The sequence below is a fragment of the Prionailurus viverrinus genome, chromosome D3 (assembly GCF_022837055.1).
Source record: "Prionailurus viverrinus isolate Anna chromosome D3, UM_Priviv_1.0, whole genome shotgun sequence".
NCBI lineage: Eukaryota > Metazoa > Chordata > Mammalia > Carnivora > Felidae > Prionailurus > Prionailurus viverrinus.
The window spans coordinates 69,751,697-69,772,001 of NC_062572.1; the positions used below are offsets into that span (position 1 = coordinate 69,751,697).

Here is a 20,305-nt window from a genome sequence, read left to right on the forward strand (position 1 = left end):
GCACTGGTGATTTGGTTAAGTGATTACTGAATTACCCACTGCACTGAATTCCCCCAGCCACCAGGTTCCCCATCGCAACCCTTAGCATGGCCAATGGAAAATTAATCGGTTGCAAAGTGCATATCTAATTACAACATCCCGCCCCTGCCACAGAGATGTTCAAATGTTAATTATAACATATGCATCTCAATAACAGATGTTAGCACTGAACGCAGCATTAATAACGCCGCTTGGACCGCCCAGTGTATACACAAAGCTTCCTTTTATCTGCCATTAGGACAGACTTTGCACTTTTAGTGCGGAAGTCCTCTTCTTTAAAGCGTTCCTGCTCCCGAAACCAAACGTCTCCCTGTAAGCTTGGACCGCGCCTAAGCCCCCCGTTCCCCCAACACAGAGGTCCCCACTCAGGGCCGCGCCGCCGTCGCGGGGTGAGAGCGTTGGCCGGCGGGTTTCGGCGAAGCCAGGCTGGACTGTCTCGGCTGTCTCGGCGGCATCCCCGGGGTCCCGGCGGCGCCCCGCTCTCCAGGGCCCGCCATCCCGGGAAAGAAAGGCGAACTACATTACCCAGCAGGCCTCCCGCCGCCCTCTTTCCTTTCAAGTCTTTGCACGTGGCCGGAGGGGAGGGAGGGGCCGGAACGTCACTCTCCTACATTCTCTTTCCCTGTGTCAGAGCAGGGATCGTTTTTTTTTTTTTTTCCTTCCTCTACTCCCTCCCCCCCACCCGCCCCTCCCTCCCTCTTTCCCTTCCCTCCCTCCCTCCCCTCTCGGTTGGGTTTGTGCGCTGGGGCGCCGGATCCCCTCCGCTGCCGGGACGCGCGGAACTCGAGGCAGGAGTAGGCTCTCTCGAGCCTCCTCCCTCCCTTCCCCTTCCCTGTCCCCTTCCCCCACCCCCGACACGGGCTCGGAGCCGCGGCCGGAGGAACCCCGAGGTGAGCATCCCCCCGCCCGCCCCCCTCTTTTAGTCAGTACAGCCTGCGGATCGATTCGGGGACCCGCCAGGAGGGCTGCGTGACGTGCGCGTGCTGATAGATAAATCCGAGAAAACCGCCCCAAACAATTAACCCCCTTCCCCCTCCCTGCGCCCCCGGCCGCCGGGCGTCTGCGCCCATGCTCAGACCCCTTCTCTGTCGCGGACCGCACTCCACGGTCTCGCCCCCTCCCCAGGTTCGCCCCTTCCCCTCAGGGCTCCCGGCCCGAGTGGGGAGTCGTAGCCCTGGGGCTCCCGGGAGGAGGGGGCTCTCGGGGGCGCATGGCTGGGGCCCGGCTGGCGCTCGAGCCGCGCGGTGTAGCCGCTGTCATGTGCCGGGTTCCGAGCCGGGGGGAGGAAGAAAGCGAGCGTGATTGCTCTCCCTTTTGTTTTGAAGCCCGCATTTGCTGCATCAAGCAGTTGCTTTAGTACCAGCCAAACTTGCAGCTGTTCTGACCGCGCTCCGGCGAGGTAGGGAGCGCGGCCCTGCGTGGCGACTCCCGGCCGGAGGCTGCTGCGCTGGCGGCTGCCGGAGGGACCCCGAGAGAGTGTCTCCACGCAGCCCCTCCCTCCCGCGGTGACTGATTGTGTCTGTGGCAGCGGCCGTGTGAGGGTGTGTGCGCGCCCGTCACCGCGAGCGCGGGGATGTCTGTCGTCTAGACAGGCGGCACCCTCCCTCCGTCCCCGGTGAGCCCGCCGGCCGCGGGGGGCGCGGGGGATGGGAGCAGATGAGGAACCCGAATCGGTGGAGCCATTGCGGTTGCAGCTTTGGACATTCCCTACGGTGGTGATTCTGTTGGCTTTTTGTTATTATTCCTGTCGCCACGGTGTGATTGGGCCTGGGGAATAGATCCTTCAGGCGGAGCGGGGGTTAAGTTGACAGGCTCTGAAAAGCCAGCTCGCGGTGGCGAGTGACCCGAACGGCCGCGGCGTGGGCTCCGGCTCGGGCTCTTCAGGACGAGGAGCAGGTGACTGTCCTGGACGCGTCGCGGGTCGTGGGGGCAGGGAGGACAGGGGGCGGCGGTTCGGTCTGCGGCGACCGAGGTCTGCCCTCCCCCCCCCCCCCCCCCCAAGGGCCGCGGGCCCCAGCCTAGGTGCATCTGGAGGAGGCGGCCCGGGGACGGCGGGTGTGACTTGGGTTATGTCTTTCCACTGACGTTAAAAGACAATTGGGGGTCGGCGTTGGCTCTTGGGTTTCGTAGAGTTTTCGGGGTTGAGGCTGGGGGGCAGGTGTGAGCCGGGAGGGGGTGCGGCGTGTAAAGGGGAGGGATGGCTGGCGGCGGCCTGTGTGTCCCTACCGGAGGAGCGAGGCGTCGCCTCCCCCGCCCAGCTGTTTGTGTGTGTACACACCGCTCTGGCACGTATGGGGGGGCGGGGCGTGGGGGGGGGCAGACCGCGGTGTAGTGGGGACACGCGTGGGCCCGACTACCCGGTGAATCGTCCCGCCAGCCCCCTCGTGGTCCCAGTTGGGCTCCTGGTCGTGTGTGTCCGCGCACGCGCGCGCCGGGTTACTTGGACAGGGGGTCCTGCGGCTGTACGACCCGGGAGCCCCTGCAGTTGCGTGTGTGCGGGGTTGGCGAGGGAATTCCGGGCGCGCGGTGGCGCGGGAGACAAGCCTTGCGTCCCTCCGCGTCCCCGACGCCCCCTGACCCGCCGGGCTGGCAGCCTGTTCGGCCGGTGGGGTGCAGGGCTGGGAGGGGCCGCGGGCGCGCGCGTGTCGCCGCCCCCGACCCTCCCAACACGCTCGGGTTGACCCTTGCTCCGGGGCGCTCTGTGGGTGCGCGTGCGCGCGCGCCCGCCTCTGCCTCGCGGGCCCCGGACAGAACGAGCGCGCTCTGCGCACCCCCTTCCAGTTTTTCGTCCTGGAGACCGTGGGGGCCGGAGGCTGCCCTGCCCGCCCGGCCCCGGCCCCGGCCCAGCCGGGCGCTGCTGCCTGCGCTGCTACTCGGCTGCCCTGCTTGCCCGCCCGCCTCCGCCGCCGTCGCTTTCTGGGTCCCTGAGGCCGGGGGGATTATCTCCTGGGCTAGGGGAGGGCGCGCACTGGGAAGAAGCCGGTGGAGCTGCGGGCCCCGCGGCGGCTGGAGTCTCGGAGTCTCGGGAGGGCGAAAGTGACACAGCACGAGCGCCGCCGCCGCCGAAGCTGGAGGAGAGAGGAAGGAGCCGCCCAGAGCACGGGGAGGGGCCGCGGGCTGTCCGGGCCCGGTTCCTCCTGCCCGGCCCGGGGTCTGAGCCGAAAACCTCAGGAATCCCGGCTTCGAGCATGCTCAGCCAGCGCGAGGAAATTGCCAGGGCTTTCAAGAAAACCCAATTGTACAGGAGCAGAATGCACCGAACGAACGTTAGCGGTGCAGTCCCCCCACAGGACGCACTCGGGTTGCCTGAGGAAACTCCCTTTGAGTATTTGAAACAGGATTCGATTTACACACAGATCATCTCCTCTGCTGTGTCAAGTGACTGTCCTAGATAATGTACGCTGGTAGGCAGTAATTTTGTAGCGCATTCTGGGGTAAGGTGTCATCGGTGATTAACAGATTGCTGTAAATAGCGTGTTTGTTTGACTTTACAGAGCGTTTCCCCCTACCCTTGAATCATCACAATTTCTTAGCAGGGTCCTGTGATGTAGGCGGGTAGTAACCCCATTTTACAGGTGAGCACACTGAGGCTCAAAAAGTGCCATGTGAGTCCCCCAGGGCCCCTCAGTGGGGAAGGGCTACTTTCCCCCCCTCTCTGTGATCCTGTAATTTCTCTTCGCAGCCTATGGCTTTTAATTTAAATAATGGTCATTTTTTTGGTATCTGTGTTTGAGGTTTTTTTGAGAGTAGGTCTTGGCTCCCCCAGGAAGTCCTGAGCTTCAGAAAGGGGGTAAATTATAGTGGTATTTATTCTGTGTCAAAACACTTTTTATTTGCCACCAGACCTCATGAGAATAGTCATTAAAGACAGAAGTCTGCATTGCTGGTTATTACGCATCTGATAATTTGCTAATGGCGAAAGGTTATCAGCTTTGATACATCCATTATACCAGAATCACACCTGCATATAATAAATACATATGGCATACATGTTTATGCAACGCGTGTCTGTATTCGTATGGGTGTGTTTGGGTGTGTTGTTCATGGACCCCGTGTCCTTGTTGAGTCCAACGTTTATTCTTTAGGTACTGATTTCAAAACCATTGGTTTAACATGTAGATCCCTGAGAAACCCAGGGTTCATCCCAGGTGATACTGTTCCCTGCCCCCTGCATCCCCAGGGATAGGGAAGCCCTGAAAAGAGCAAAGAGCTCCCACATGCCTGTAGGTACTTTGAAGAGTTCGTGTACAGGAAGGTTCTCAGACCCAGCCTGGAGAGTTACCAGGTTTGGCCAACTAATCAACCACTCATTCACAAATAGAGACTGAGCACCTCCATGTTTCTGTATCTTCAAGTGCATGCAAAGGAAGTTGAACATACAGTCCCTGCCTGCCAAATCATATTCTATCTGTGGAGATAAATGTAGGATTTTAAGTCCAGCATATGTTTATTGAGCACCTACCTTGGGCTAGATACTGTACTCTGTTTGGGGCACACAAAGATAGTATAGTAGAAACAGCTAAGTTGTAATGCAATAAAACGAGTGATTCACAGCCTACGGGAGAGAACAAATCATAAATACTTTAGAGCACTCACCCTGGGACTTAGTCAACTTCACATATGTTGGTTGGAAGTGACTCCTGATGCCAGTTCCAATTCTAGAGCAAAAGCAGGAGGGAGCAACAGAGGAAGAAGGGCTTTCTGTCCCTTGTTACCCTGGACTTCGGGCTTTTTGTAACCTCCCACGTGGGCCTGGAGGTATGTCCTGAGGTGGACGTTAGGCAGCTAGTGGGAAATGACCCTAAAGTCAACCAACAGATTACTCTGCTGGGCAGTGAGGAGCTGACAAGTTCTTCTCCCTGGTCCTGCCCCAGCTCTGCCGGGCTGTGATGGGCTGGGGTAGGCTATCTTCAGTGATGCGCTGTGGCTTTGGTCAAGGTCTCACTCAGGCCCTTCCTGGGTTTAGTAGTTTCTGTCTTACAGGTCTGCGTAAATGTTGTAACGTGAGTCTGCTTCGTATCTGTTCGTTCCCCACCTCGCTTCTGGGGTCCCTGACACCGTCCTCCAGTTTCATCTCGGTTTTGGGGTTCACTGCCCTTGTTTTAAGGTTCTGTTGTTTGCAGTTCAGATGATGAAGGAGGAAGCAGGAGGTGGTAGGCAGGATGGAGAGAGAATCCTGAGCCCAGAGAGAGAACAGGAGGCTCAAACAGACGGGCAAATCGCAGTTTTTGGGCATTTTCCAAATGTGGTGGCATTTCTGCATAGCTTACCCGATAAACGTGGCGACTTCTTTCGATGCTCTTTTGGGGGGGGGATCCTCTACCTCTCAGCCTCACGGCCGACTCACGGTCACCTGAGCTCAGTTGTTCACATTCAGGCCTTACTCTCCTGCCCTCCTGCCTCATCCTGCACACAATTTAGAACAGCGCTGTGATGGGGGCCTTCTCCCTGAATTATCACCATGCTGGCTATGACCTCTGCCTCTAATTTCTGAATTAAACCCAGGCCAAAGCTGTGATTCAGAACAGGGGGGAAACAGATAGGTCTTCGGATCCTAGGCACCCAGAGCTGGGACGGGCCTTCCTAATAAGCTGATCTCTGTGTGAAGGCCCCGAAACCTAGCGAGGTGAAATGACTGCCCAAAGTCACCAGGAGCCCTTGGCAGAGTTGGACAAGAAATTCCAGATTTTGATACCTCGTTCAATCTTCTTTTTCTGTGCCTTCTGGAAAAAGCGGGGTTCTTACTTGCCAGAGAGAATGCTACATCTTCTCTATTTCCTCTGGTTCTGGGAAAGGCTCTGGAAGCCCTCTCTTAGTCTTGAACTTCCTCTCCTTTGAGACTGCCCTTCCCTGCCCTATCTTTCATCTTCGGCATCCAGGAATCTGGATGAGGGCATATATTTGTGAGAAGTGGCAGGCCTGGGGGCTTTCCAGTGCACTTCAATTTAGTCCCTTCCCTTGGCCGGGTCCTTAGGTCCCGAAAGGGTTTGCAAAGCTGGCATACATGAGCATTTTTCTAGGAAGGGGACTCACAGATTTCATTTGACCTCCCGCCTGACTCAAGTACGGACAGGAACTCCTGGTGGGGGCGGTGGGGGTGGATAGGGGGTTGCTGGGCAGTGGACGCTGCACTTGATTTGGGTTTATAGTTTGCAAAGTATTTCCCGCCGGGGATAGCATCTGCCTTTTATCTTAGCCCCGCGGAGCTGTTAGCGTTATTCCCATTTTGCATACGAGGCCTCTGAGTCTCCATGGTTAGTGACACGCCAAGTCACGGGGAAGTTGTAAGTTGTAGAACAGGGATCTGAACCCAGGTCTTCAGACCTCAAATCCAGCGCCTAGGGCTAGGATGTCACATCGTGTCACATCATCATTACAGTTTTGTGAGTGGAGTGCTTCCAGGTTTCTAGAGCTTTTTATGTCCACTGTCGGCTCATATCCAGCATGGAGTCAGCCCCAAGTGCTGACTAACTGACTCAGGGATGGGATGGATAAAGTATGGGAGGCGGTCTTCATGGCACCAACATGTGGACTGGGGCCAGCTGAGATGATTTTTGTGGAAGAGGTGAATTTGGGAGTAGGTCTGAGGTCGTGGCGGACCTAGAATAGGTTTTCAGTTGGGGCGATGGCTCAGAAATGGTAAAGGAGAGGGGCGCCTGGGTGGCGCAGTCGGTTAGGCGTCCGACTTCAGCCAGGTCACGATCTCGCGGTCCGGGAGTTCGAGCCCCGCGTTGGGCTCTGGGCTGATGGCTCAGAGCCTGGAGCCTGTTTCCGATTCTGTGTCTCCCTCTCTCTCTGTCCCTCCCCCGTTCATGCTCTGTCTCTCTCTGTCCCAAAAATAAATAAACGTTGATTTTAAAAAAAAAATGGTAAAGGAGAAATATGTGTGGTGAGCACAGTGGTTGAGAAAGTTCTGAGTAGCACGGTCAAGGGGTGCCTGTTCAAGCCTCACATCAGGGAGGGCTTCCTAAGGGAGACAACACAGGCACCGAAAGCGAATGGATGAAAAGAAATTAGCCTGGAGAGGAGCTAGAAGGGGTAAAGAACAGCGTGTGCTTAGGAGAGGAGGTCTGAGGCTGTCTGGGCAAAGGAAGGGATTGCAGCAGCAAGGTCAAGTTCAAAGGTGGAGAGGCAGACAGGAGTTTCGTGAGCCCGGCCCAGGACCTTGGCTTCTAGACTACAGGAGGAGCGTGGTGGACGGGCCCGAGGCCGAACGGAGGCATGCTGCTGTGGTTCAGAAGGGAATGCGATCTGGAGCCAGGAGGCCACTGGGCCAGTGAGGCAATGACAGGTTCCATCCAGTATCAAGTCGCAGGGGATAAGGCCTGGAGCCAGGGCCTCGTGTAGGGGGATGGAGGGAAGGTTATACATTACAAACATTTGGGGACTAAAGTCGGCAGTGGTTGCTTAGCTTTGAGGAATAAAGGAGAAGTCCCCGCGACTCCCTCCAGGCTCTCTGGCCTCACTGACAGAGGCCTCACAGCCTCTCCCCGGGTGCGAACTTGTGGCCCGGAGCACAGCACCTCTGCTGAGGTTGGGGTGAGGGGGAGGACCGCGTGAGCTCGCTGTCGGACGTGAGCTCGCTGTCGGACGTGAGCTCGCTGTCGGACGTGAGCTCGCTGTCGGACGTGTTGAATTTGAATGGCTGGTAGGCGAGGCCAGTGGAGCCTGGCTTGACCCGCACCGGGCGCAGGGGAGCAGCCCAAGGGAGGGGTGGGGGCGGAGAGCTACAGTTCGGGGAGTGAGGAAGCTCCGCTGCGGAGTGTGACCCCGGTAGACAATGAAAGACCTCTTCCTCCCATTGTCAGAGAATCCTTTGTCACGCCGGGCCCAGCCGCTGCAGCCCGGGGCGGGCGGGCGGGGATGCTGTGTCATGCGGAGGCCCAGCTGGCAGAATCCCTCGGCAGCTGAGAGCAGGCTTCAGCTGGAAGCCTTTGGAGTTGGGGGAGAAGCGTTTTCATATTTCACAGCCGTGGTGAGCGGAGCCCTGTCCCAGGCGCTCGGGCCGTGAGCCAAGGGCAGGGAGGGCAGGGCAGCCTAGCTGCTCCCAGATGTGGATGCATGAAGCCACGAAGAAGCTTTCGAGACCTGCGCAAATAGTAGAGTACGATTTCAATAGGAGAGCATCGCAGAGACTTCTCTTCCTGCCGCAGCGCATTTTTAGAGGGCCGATGCGTTTTAGGCAGAGCTCAGTGCTTACAGCTTTCAATCTTTAGGGCCTGGGATCGTGCCTTGGCACTTGGTAGGTGTCCCACCGACATGGGTGCATCTGCAGGGATGCGGCCAGACTTCGGTGTCTGGGGTGGGAGGTCAGCCAGGGACGGTTCCCGCGAGCAAGTCCAAAGAGGGTATCCCAGCCCTGAGTGAGTGAGAACGTGTTTAGCGCCATAGTGGAGTGAACATCTTGAAAATCTTCCAGTTACCAAGCACCTAGAAACGCTGTATGAAATATAACTAGCACCCTTTCAAAGAAGAGCTGAGCTCATAGAATGTAAGGGAAATCCCCAGGGAACTCCAAAGTGAGTGGGGACAGTCAGCTTGCACTTAGGCTAGGCCGGTCCTGGGGGGTGAGGGTGGTTGTGGGGGTGTGAGGGGCAGTTACTGGTCTCAGAACCAAGGGGGTTGAGCTCTGACAAGAGGAGACGAGACGGGAGTTGGGACAGAAGGCCCTCCCCAACAGAGGCCCTCTGCCCCTGCAGAGGTTTGCAGGCTTGGAGAAAAGGACGGACTAGATGTCAGCCAGTTGGCATGGAAGTGGGGGAGGGGGAGCTTGGCGGTCTTGGCCTGGATTTGGCGTGGGGAAAAATCGACCCTGGGAACTAGAATACCTCAGGCCTGTCAGGGCTTTGGTTGTCCACGACAAATGTGGTCTAGAGTCCCCAAGAGGAGGGGTTAGCATATAAAGCCTATATGCTTTATATATAAAGCATATATATATATATATATATATATATATATATATATATGCCCCCCTCCAGGGGCCAGGGGCCCCCATCCCATGGCTCTAAACTCCCAGGGGCACCAGGAAGGTTCTGGGACTCCTCACCCTTCACTGACTTGAGTCTCCTCCACTTTGGAGAGGTGCTGAAGGACCCAGGTGACCTGAGTGAGTGAGTGAGAAGGAGGAGGAGAGAGGCCCCAATGGGAACCTTTCTGAGATGACTACATACTTTGGGAGGTGGGTGCAGGGCTGTGAAGGGCTCTTCCTGCCCCACGGCCTTATCTCTTAGCAGAAGCCTGTAGACAAGCCCGTCCAGGAAGACCAGAATGTTCTCCCCTGCCATTTAGTCAGGACAAGTCCTTACAAAGGCTTCGGTCTGGGTTCCCCCTAAGCGTGCCCTCCGCAGATTCTAACTGCTACTGGTCCCCCAGACCATGCACCGCATCGTCTCCCCCACGCCCAGGTTCCTGGTGTTCCTGTAAACTTGGAGACGCCTTCGAGTTACCCAGTCCATCTCCTAGCTGGTGTGGGAATCTGGGAACCCTGACTATCTCGGCACTTTTTCCAGTGCTTTCTTCGACCAGGAGCATACTGCTCTGTGAGGCAGCCCCTTCCCTCATTCGAAGGCTTTTGCTGCTGGAAAGGCCTTATATAAGTGTCAAGGAGCACCCTGCCCATTCCCCACCCCCCCCCCCACCTCCCATCACCCCTTTGGCTGTTATGAGAGATGTTTTCCAGGCCTCTCACCATCCCTTTGGCTTCCACTGGAAGGGCCTTAATTTGTCAAGCTCTGATTCTGTGAGAAAGCATCCAGCCAATTCGCCTTCTAACTTACTGAGCAGAGAGGGAGTTTTTGCAGATGGGTGTGATATTAGCTGAGCCGGCTGCATAGGCACAGTCTATGATGTAGAAGTTCTGAGAAGCTTTGGCTCAGTGCTTATGGGAGAAGCACACACTGCGAGTTCCTTCCTCCAGCACCCAGGATCCATTTCAGCGTCTAAGTGACTCCGGAATCGGATGCAGGGAGCTGATGTTTATCAAGTGTCTATTATGTGCTGGGCACACAGTGCTAGGCGTTCTCTGTGCGCCTCGCTAAGTACAAGTAACTTCTGTGAGGGAGAGACAGAGAGGCAGAGACGTGGACATGCCTAAGGGTCGTTGTGACAGTTGAACCCCAAAGTTATTCCGAAAGAATGTGTGTGGTTCCATCCGGAGTGGGTGGGGCTGACATTCCCAATGCCATTCCCTTTTAGGGCCTGCCTCCAGGGTAGGCAATGTCATGATCTCACCACTAGCTGAGAAGCCACAGGCCTTTGCCATATTCGTGGGTCCTTAGCTGAGATGCTTAGGAGTTTGAACCGTGACACGAAGAAAGTATCGGCTGGAGAAGCCACATCTTGGAGTGTCACCAAATAGGATGGTATTCACAATCGGAGTGTTTCTTGGAGCTGGAGCGTGTCTGCCTTGGGGTCTGTCTGCCCGGCCCTGGGCGTCTCTGGTAGAACAAGGTCTTCTGCCCCTTCGCCTGTGCGGGATGGTTGGGGTCTCTGGGTTCCGTGTCGAGTTATGAGGAGCCCGAGTTGCCTGAGCAGCGAGGTTGTGCCGGCCGGCCGGATGTCCATGTAAGCACTGCCAGTTTCACACAGCACCCTCTGTGGACAGGGCCCAGTGGTGAGGGTGAGGGACTCTGGGAAAGCACCCAGTTTCTCCTCTTCCTCCTCCAGAAGTTGTTCCTCATGCTCACATTCTCCCGGTTTGCCTCGAACCTCTCAGCTTAAGACTCTTACCTCCGTTAACATTCGGTTGGGTTTAGCAGATGTGCATCAGGCACCTGCCGTGGGACAGATGATTTCAGGGAACGTGGCAGGGTCTCCGCTTCCGTCTTCGTCCTGGTGGAGAAGACGGAATGGCCTCGTATTCACATAATGTGGGGAGTACTGGGTAAGGAGAAGGAAAGTGGGCTGAAGCAGCCCGCACAGGGAGACGATAATCTTTGGTCCACATGCAGACACTTTTGAGAGTGAAAGGCGTGCTAATAATAATCCTGTTGGGATGTAGACACAAACGAGGCCATCCCTGTGCCAGGGGCTCATGGCCACACAGACCGGGGAAGTATGCATGGGTCACACCTGGCTCTGTGATGGGTCATTTATACTGTAGGATGATGGAGGTATAAGATGATGGAGGGCAGTGCCTGCAGAGAAACTGGCAGCTGTTGTCCCAGTTTGCTTAGGGGCTAGAGAGGATAGCATCTTCCGTGGGGACTGGGGACTCGACATGCTGCTGGGCCTCTGTTAACAGCCGCAAGGTTCTGTGATCCATTTCACCGCGATCTCCGTTTTGGGGTTGGGGGTGCAAGTTTGGACAGATGAAAACCACCTAGCTTGTAGGATGTTTTTGGCTACAGGCAAAAGAACACCGGCTTCAAAAACAAGGTGTTTAGGGGCCCCCCGGGTGGCTCAGTTGTCCGACTCTTGATTTCGGCTCAGGCCATGATCTCACGGTTCGTGAGGTTGAGCCACGCTGTCAGCACAGAGCCTACTTGGGATTCTCTCCTCCCTCTGCCCCTCCTCCTGCTCTCTCTCAAAAATAAATAAATGTGTAAAAAAAAAAAAAAAGCACCACTTAAAAAATCAAGTGTATATAGACTGACAGCCAGAAGTCTGAAGGTAGGGGTTCTAGGGTTGGTTAATTCAGTGGGTCAGTAATCATTTCAAGGACTCCTTCTAACCTTACAGGCCACCACTGTTAGCATTTTGGCCTTTGTCCTCAGGCTTGTCCCCTCATGGTCACAGCACGGCTGCCCCTGCTCCATACGTCACGTTCTCATGTAACTGTATCTGAGGGCGGGCAGGAAAGTGAGTTTCTCCTTGTGTTTGAATTTCTCAAGCATGGCAACCTTCCTCAGAACCCCCGTGCTAGAATTTCTAGCAAGTCCCATTGAAGGGAAATGTGTTAATGCTCCTGCCTCAGCTCCGCGGAGGCTGAGAGCAAGTCTTGGTGCCTTCTGCCTCATCTACAGGAAGAGGTGAGGCTGCTTGCAAGGGGAGGCGAGTGATGGTCGGGTGAGCACTGATTAATGTTTGCCCTAACAAATTAAAAATATGATTTTATTTCCTTATTTGGGGGGTTGTCAGCCCTTATTGAGAAATAATATTTTATACCTCAATATGATTGAAGTCATAAAAAAATGCACCCCCTGGCTCTGGCAACTGATCTGCTTCCTTTCACTATTGTTTTGCCTTTCCTAGTAATTATTATCTCTTAACCCACGGGGACTCTTGGGGCTTAGGACCCCGGATGTCCCGCGATGCCTTCTGCGTGGCCTCAGTAGCTGCGTTCTGTGCCCCCTCCCCCCGAATAGCCCCTCTCCTTTTCCACCACTAGGGCCAGGCAGAGAACCCTGGCGGACAGAATTGTCCAGAGGCGGGGAACCTCTGTTGCTGGTGGCCCAGACAGCAGGGCTAGAGATGCCTGAGGGGCTGAGGCTCCGGCCGGTCGATGGTAGACAGCGGTCACCTTTGAGAGTAGCTGTGAGGCTGAGAGAGGAAATCGCTCCTTAGTGTGGCGTGGATACCTTTGGTCCTGCGGAGTCAGTTCTCTTGCCTGTGCTGGTTCGGAACTCCGACCCTAGTGGAGGACGCTGTCTTCCTCTCCCCAGACCAGACCGCTGTCCCCTTCATACAGATGAACAGCCTGGGCTGTGGCTGCCTGCCCTGTCCCCTGGGGCAAACCATCCCTGCCGAGCTCTTTCACACTCCACTCATCTGGTCAGTTTTGTCCTCCCCTCCACCCCAGCGCTTGGTCTGTGAATCTTCAGGGCACTTAGCCCTGGCCATCACTCCCATCATCCCTTGGGGCCTCATCTGATCTGTTCTCTGAGATCATAAGCACCTCAATACTGTCCTAGTCTGAGTCATCTGCGGATAGCTCATACGGCCTGCCACAGGGTCCATGCTCCATGAAAAAACATTTTTTTCAAGCAAAGTACATATTTGCAGAGTGAGGAGAGGCAGCTTGCTCATTTTGGCCATCTCTCCAGATTTAAGACCAGTGCATCGTGGCACGGCATGGTGCCCGGATGAGCATTTATGGCTCTCTGCATAATCCTTCCTGAAGAGGAAGAAAGGTAATCCACCCTGCTGTTAGGGGTTGAGTTGTCACCCCCCCAGTACCTTGAATGTGACTGTATTTGGAGAAAAGACCCTTAAAGGGATAATTAAGGTAAAAGGACGTCCTGTGGGCGAGCCCTAAACCAACACGACTGGTACCCTTAAAAGAAGAGGCGATAAGGACACAGGGGAGACGGGACACCTGGGAGGTGAGGACCCAGGGAGGAGGCGGCCATCTGCAAGCCAAGGAGAGAGGACTCAGAAGAAACCAGCGTGCTGATCTGAAGCTCAGACTTCTAGCCTCTCGAACTGTGAGAAAATCAGTGTTTCTCGTCCAGGCTACAACGCCAGGCGTGTGGCTCCAAAGCCCGGACTTTTCTCTGTGAGCGGCTGTGTTTGGGCAGCAGGGGAGACTGTCTGTCAACCCAGGGATGGGACAGGTGGTATTTCTCCCGAAACCCTTCGGGCAATTTAACAATAACTTTAAAAACCTGACATCTGTGAGGTGCTCCAGTGATAATTGCTTAGGGAACACTTTACTTGGGTTATCTTAATTAGCCTTCACACCCTCTCTTTTATCATTGAGAAAATGAGGGCACAGAGAGGTTAAGTAATTTACCCTCAGTCACACAGCTAATAGGTGGTTTAGTCAATTTTGCTCTCAAGGTGCCTCTGAAGTATCACACGCGGAGATTGACAGGCTCGGCTGAGGTTTCCTGGCAGTGATCTGACAAGGTCACTGGTCTCGGGTCTGCCACTAGTGACCTGGGTGACCTTGGGCACATCACATCTGGATGTTTTCTCTCAGTAACCTCAGGGATTGGATGAGAAAGTATCTAACACCCCTGATCGTCTCACTCTGAGGTTCTCAGTGCCAGGCCCAGTGCCAGAGGTAGGGATTATATGCTCAGCATGGCCTGGCACAGGAAAGGAAAAATCCCTCTGATGTCATCCTTGGCATCTGCCCACACCTAAGGTGGCAGCCCTGGGTCGGCCCGACTTGGCCATTTGGACCTCTGGCGTGGCAGTTTGTTCTTTCCCTACAAAATTAATTTTTTCTTAAAAAAAAATTTTTTTTTTAATGTTTATATTGAGAGACAGAGCACGAGCAGGGGAGGAGCAGAGAGAGAGGGAGACACAGAATCCGAAGCAGGCTCCAGGCTCTGAGCCGTCAGCACAGAGCCCGACGTGGGGTTCGAACCCACAGACCGCGAGATCATGACCTGAGCTGAAGTCGGACACTCAACTGACTGAGCCACCCAGGTGCCCCCAGAATTAATTTTTTCAATAAGGTGGAAATTATCTCCTCCCCGTGCCAGGGCCCATTCTCGATCTTTTAAGGAGGTGGGCTTTGAGTTAGATCCCTTGAACCGTTTGGGGTACGTGTTGCTGGGGAGTGATTTAATGTGTTTCCTTCCTCTGGGTGAAACAAACGTGGCCTACTGCGGCCTTATTCATGCCAGAGAGAAACCAGCCACGGCGGCAGAAGCTGGGGAGCCCAGGTTGAGCCAAAGACTGCTGCATCCTTAGCCTGCTCTTGTTTCCACATCCCGTTTGACCCAGGTAGATGGCAGGTGAGGATAAAGGTGAGGACAGCGGGATGGCATCGTTCCGGGGTTCTGCAGGCTGAAGATGGGGCATAAGAACAGGAAGGAGGTTGGCTGGGCTGCCTGTGGGCACTCAGGGACCTGGTTTTAACCTCTGATAGCCCAGCTCCTGGTTTGTCCTCATAGGGCTTTAGTGATTTTAGTGACCTCATTAGAGGCAAGTTTACTTAACGTATCTGTAATGGATTTCAGAACCAGAAAAGTACTAAGTGTCAAGTTTCTAGTTCCCCCACGGCCTGCTTATGACCTCCATAGTTCCAGAATCCCAAGCTCTGACTCTAGCATTCAGGGCCGAGAAGAGGCCCTCAGGTCCCAGTGGGTGAATGGACACAGAGCAGGCCTGATTGCTGTGGACGCGACTGTCCATTATCACCTGGTCTGTGCTGTTGTCGGCCGCATCAAGGGTTATTATTCTCTTTATTTGTTACTCATTTATTTGTTTTTTTGAGAGAGAGAGAAAGGGAGAGTGAGCGAACAGGGGAAGGGCAGAGAGAGAGAGAGAGAGAGAGAGAGAGAGAGAATCCCAAGCAGGCTCCACCCCGTTGGCTCAGAGCCTGATGCGAGGCTCTGACCCATGAACCGCAAGATGTTGACCTGAGCTGAAACCAAGAGTCAGATGCTCAATAGACTGAGCCACCCAGTTATTATCCTTGGTGTTCTTGGGAACTGGCTGGGGAATTGGCAGGGCTAATGTGCTTTTTCCAATGGGGACATTGAGGCAAGAGAGACCAAAGTGACTTGGCCAAGGTCACATAGCACACTGTCCAGTGAGAAAACAAATTAAGGGCTGGTTCTCCATTCAGTAACCACCGCCCCCCCCCGCCCCCCGCCGACTTCAATACCTTAATGTAAGGCATTCAAACTACTGATGGAGTATAGGCTGATTTTCAGTTGAATATCTATGACTTATAAAAAAAAAAAATTAAAACGTGTACAAAATTTTAAACATTTAAATGTGCACCAAAGGAAAAAAAAAGCTAGTACATGGAACTTGTGATTTCATTATTGCTTAACAGGACACTAAGTTTAATAAAAAGTCAGGACAGGGTCAATAATAATATTACAACCGGCAGACGAGTACGACAGACAACTCCAAGGTGGTGAATTGTGGGAAAGACTGCATAAGCAAGTTTGGGTTGGGTTTATGTCACCTGGCATTAGGACAGTTTTGAATAATACATGTCCCATTTCAGCCCAAGGCTACCTCTTCTCATGTAACAAATGTGGGTTCCTAAATATTTATTCATACGAAACATTTAGATATATGATTGTGATTTGTATTCACGAAAGATGGTCATTAACTAAAGACAATCTTAGTAAATATTTTTTTAAAGCAAAGAGCCCTTTTATATAGTCTCCAGTTTCTTTCAAAAGCAAATTTAGACTTAAAAAATTATTTTTAATGTTTATTTATTTTCGAGACAGAGTGAGACAGAGCACGAGTGGGGGAGGGGCAGAGAGAGAGGGAGACACAGAATCTGAAACAGGCTCCAGGCTCTGAGCTGTCAGCACAGAGCCCGACACAGGGCTCGAACCCACGAACCGTGAGATCATGACCTGAGCCGAAGTCTGACGCTTAACCGACTGAGCCACCCAAGCGCTTCAACAAATTTAGACTTTTAAACCATGACTTCTGTTATCCAGCATTTGGATAACCAGAGACTGCTCTTTTTTTAAAGTTTATTTATTTTGAGAGAGAGAGCATGGACGTGTGTGCTAGTGGGAGAGGGGCAGAAAGAGAGAGAGAGAGAGAGAGAGAGAGAGAGAATCCCAAGCAGGTTTCTCGACAGCACAGAGCCCGATGCAGGGCTTGATCCCACAAACTACAAGATCATGACCTGAGCCAAAACCAAAAGTCTGATGCTGAACCAACAAGCCACCCAGGCGCCCAGATAACCAGAAACTTCTTAATTGGCACCTGAATAACTTTAGCACAATGGCAGTTAATACATTTAATTGTTGGAAAGATCTTAGCACCTAATGTGCTATAATAAAGAGTGTTCTATTTGACATCCATTTCCCAACCAATAATAAATACTCTTGTCTAGAGGTAACTAAGGGGTACATTTTTTTTTTTTTTTTAATTTTTTTTTTTTTTCAACGTTTATTTATTTTTGGGACGGAGAGAGACAGAGCATGAACGGGGGAGGGGCAGAGAGAGAGGGAGACACAGAATCGGAAACAGGCTCCAGGCTCCGAGCCATCAGCCCAGAGCCCGACGCGGGGCTCGAACTCACGGACCGCGAGATCGTGACCTGGCTGAAGTCGGACGCTTAACCGACTGCGCCACCCAGGCGCCCCTAAGGGGTACATTTTAGATCTAACTCGTTCCAATAAACCTGTCATAGTTTTGTTTTATTTCGTCTATCTATCTATCTATCTTGAAGTGGAGATCACCACTTGTAACACGGGACTCAACATTTTTAGGCCAGTATAGTCTCTTCTGCCTTGTGAGCAACGGTGACCATATTTTCTGAACCAAAAATCAGGATATGCATTTGAATATTTGAAATCAGGATTTCTCTTGATTGTCATCTTATATCTGAATTGGGACTCTAGGGTCTCATTCTCAAATTTGTTGATGTGCTTATACAAATCAAAAAGATTTTTGTGATACAATATATTGGCCCTACCTCCTGAGACATATTTTCTCTTTTTAGTTTCCTCCCAAATATCTTAGCTCCTATGTTCCCAATACGATGTGTGTATGGGGTTTCCCCACCACCAAACGATTCTCTGACACCAGCTGGGTATTCTGCAGTTCAGCTCAATACTGACACTGTCTACGTGGAGATAAGATCAGATCCCACAGGAGGAGGGCTCAGTCCTACAAGACACCCCCTTGCCTCGGAGATAAGGTCAGATCCCACAGGAGAAGGGCTCAGTCCTGCAAGATATACACACCCCCTTCCCTGCCCCAGAGATCCCACAGGTTAAGGGTTTAGTCATTTAAGACACCTTCCCCCAACGCACACACCAAATTCAGACGCCTCTGACTGGCTGCAGATTGGAGGTTCCAGTGACCCCACTCCTTAGGTTTGATTAATCTGTTACAGCGGCTCACAGAACTAAAAGGATGTAACTCAGGAACAGCCAAACGGAAGAGACGCGTAAGACAAGGCATGTAGAAAGAGCAAAGAGCTCCCATGCCCCCTAGGAGCACGCTACTCTCCCCAAATCTTCATGTGCCCACCAACTGGAAGCTCTCTGAACCCCATCCTGTAGGTTTTTAGGGACGCGTCATCACATAGGCACCGTTGATCAAATCATTGGCTATTGGTCACTGATCAACCTCCAGCCCTTGTTCCCTTCCCGGAGGTCAGGGGGTAGGACTGAAAGTTCCCACTTTCTAATCACGTGGTTATTTCGCTGGCAACCTGCCCCATCCTTAGGTGCTTTCCAAGAGTTCCCTCATTAACATAAACCCTCTTTGGGCAGAAAGGGGCTTATGAATAACAAGACACCTTTTTCTCTCGTAAATTCCAAGAGATTTAGGAACTCTGGGCTAGGAACGGTAGGTGACCGAATCTGTATTTCTTATCACAAATCACAATATCATACTCCTTTATTAATATAACGGTGTTAAATCAGGGGCCCTTCCCATCCCATCCCCCAAATTCCTAACAAACAACAGAATAGTTGCCTGTGTTACCTGTGGAAGCAAGTAGCTTTGTGACCTGAGCAAATGGTGGATGTTTACTGCCTGTTCTAGTTTCTATTGCCGTGTAACAAAGTACCCTAAAATTGAGTGACGTAAACGGTAACAGCCCTCCCTTCTGCTCAAGAGTCTGCAATTTGGGCAGTGCCCGACAGGTGCAGCTGGCCTCTGCCTCCACCCGGTGTCAGCTGGGACGGCTCAACCTGGACCCTGGCGCAGAGCCACTTCCAAGATGGCTCCTTCCCGTGGCTGGCGAGTTAGGCCGGCTGTTCTCCGTCCGTGGGGCTGCTCGGGCTTCCTCAGAGCACGGTGGCTGGGTTCCAAAGTGAATGTTCCAAAGAAACAGGAAGGAGCAGCTGCCAGTTTCTTACAGGCCGGACTGGACGCTGGCTCAGTTGTGAAGTTGTCGCCATCGGTCAAGCAGTCACCGAGTCTGCGTTTGGGAGTAAGGGACAAAGATCCCACTTCTTGAAGCGAGCAATGTCAGATGTTCTGGGGCCCATGTTGAACCACCAGCACTGGTCTCACAGAAAGGGAGCATCTTTCCTTCTCACAGACCTTCTCCCTTCACGCATCTTCACTGAAGATTTCACAGTCTTTTGTGGCGGGATGAAGAAGGAAATGTTTATAAAACCCTGTTTGTTTCATTTGAACTCAGTTATAGTGAGTGAGTGTTTTGTGTAAAGTCCCTTTTATAGTGTAGCTCTTCAACAAGTGGCTTCCCCTTGTCACGGGTATGGGGGGGGCTTCTTCACTTACTAACCACTCCCAGAATTCACTGAGATGAGGGCACGCAGGCCCTTGGCTCTCCTGGCTGGGGGCCTTCCCCCGCATGGCATCCATGCTTCCCGGCCTTCTCAGAGCCTGCCATGACAAGCGGCGCTATGGAGATGAATCAGGAGACACCCCGCCCCTGTGCCCCCCCTCAGGAGCCCAGTGTGTGTGTGTCGTAGCTGGAAAGCAACGACCTCCGTGTCACCTTTTCTCACGGTGCCCTCTTCAGCTGGCGGAACACAACAGGCCATGCCCTGCAGGCGACATTGGCTACTTCTGTCTACCTTTCTGGGCTCTTGAGTTTAGAATGGGCCCTGGCCTGGGAAGGCAGACGTGAGGTCCGGCTCCCCATTCTGTCTTCCTCATCCGCAAAGCAGGGAACTTGTTCTAGTCCTGGGGTTAGCAAGGCTGTGGCCCACAGACCCAAGCTGGCCCAACGCCTGCTTTTCCAAGTGACGTTTTACGGGAACACGGTCACACCTGTTGCTTTAAGTGTCTGTGACTGCTTCTGGCTAGTGGCAGCGGAGACCCTATGGCCTAAAATAGTTACTCTCCGGCACGTTACAGAAAGTTTGTGGACCCCTGGTCCAGAATAATGGTTTTCAAACTTCGTTCTAGGCACAAAGTTCTTTCTTCAAATAGCTTTGAAGTTTTTTTTTTTTAGGCAATTCGTTTAATAGTTATCACATGCCAAGCACTGTACCAAGTGCTTTAACGTTATTGACTAGTTTAATCCTGATAAAAATCCAAGAAATGAGTATTATGTAAAAAAAATTTTTTTTAATGTTTATTTATTTTTGAGAGAGACAGAGGGACAGAGCACAAGCGGGGGAGGGGCAGAGAGAGAGGGAGACACAGAAATCTGAAGCAGGTTCCAGGCTCTGAGCTGTGAGCACAGAGCCCGACACGGGGCTCGAACCCACAAGCCCTGAGATCATGACCTGAGCCAGAGTCGGACGCTTAACCGACTGAGCCACCCAGGCGCCCCTGAGATGAGTATTATTATCAGCCCCATTTTTCAGAAGAGAAAATTGAGACAGAGTTCGCAGAGAGGTTAAGTAACTTGCGTAAGGTCACACAGCTAGGAAGTGGCAACAGCAAGACTCAAAGTCAGCAGTCTGGCTCCAGAGTCGATGTGCTTACCCACTGTTCCATGTTGCTGCTCACTGGCGGC

General features: G+C 53.2%; 1 protein-coding gene across 6 annotated transcripts in view; it reads left to right on the plus strand.

The window, feature by feature from the left end:
- Positions 1-678: 678 nt before the first annotated feature.
- Positions 679-20,305, plus strand: part of CTIF (cap binding complex dependent translation initiation factor) — a 298,093-nt gene continuing 278,466 nt past the window's right edge. For 4 of the 6 annotated variants that reach the window (XR_007145892.1, XM_047828162.1, XM_047828168.1 and 1 more), the window contains exon 1: positions 679-929. The gene's annotated coding sequence lies outside the window, so the exon portion shown is untranslated. Of the gene's footprint in view, positions 930-1,734; positions 1,755-1,915; positions 1,936-20,305 lie in introns of those variants that run through there. The other 2 variants (XM_047828165.1, XM_047828166.1) reach the window with 2 other exon arrangements.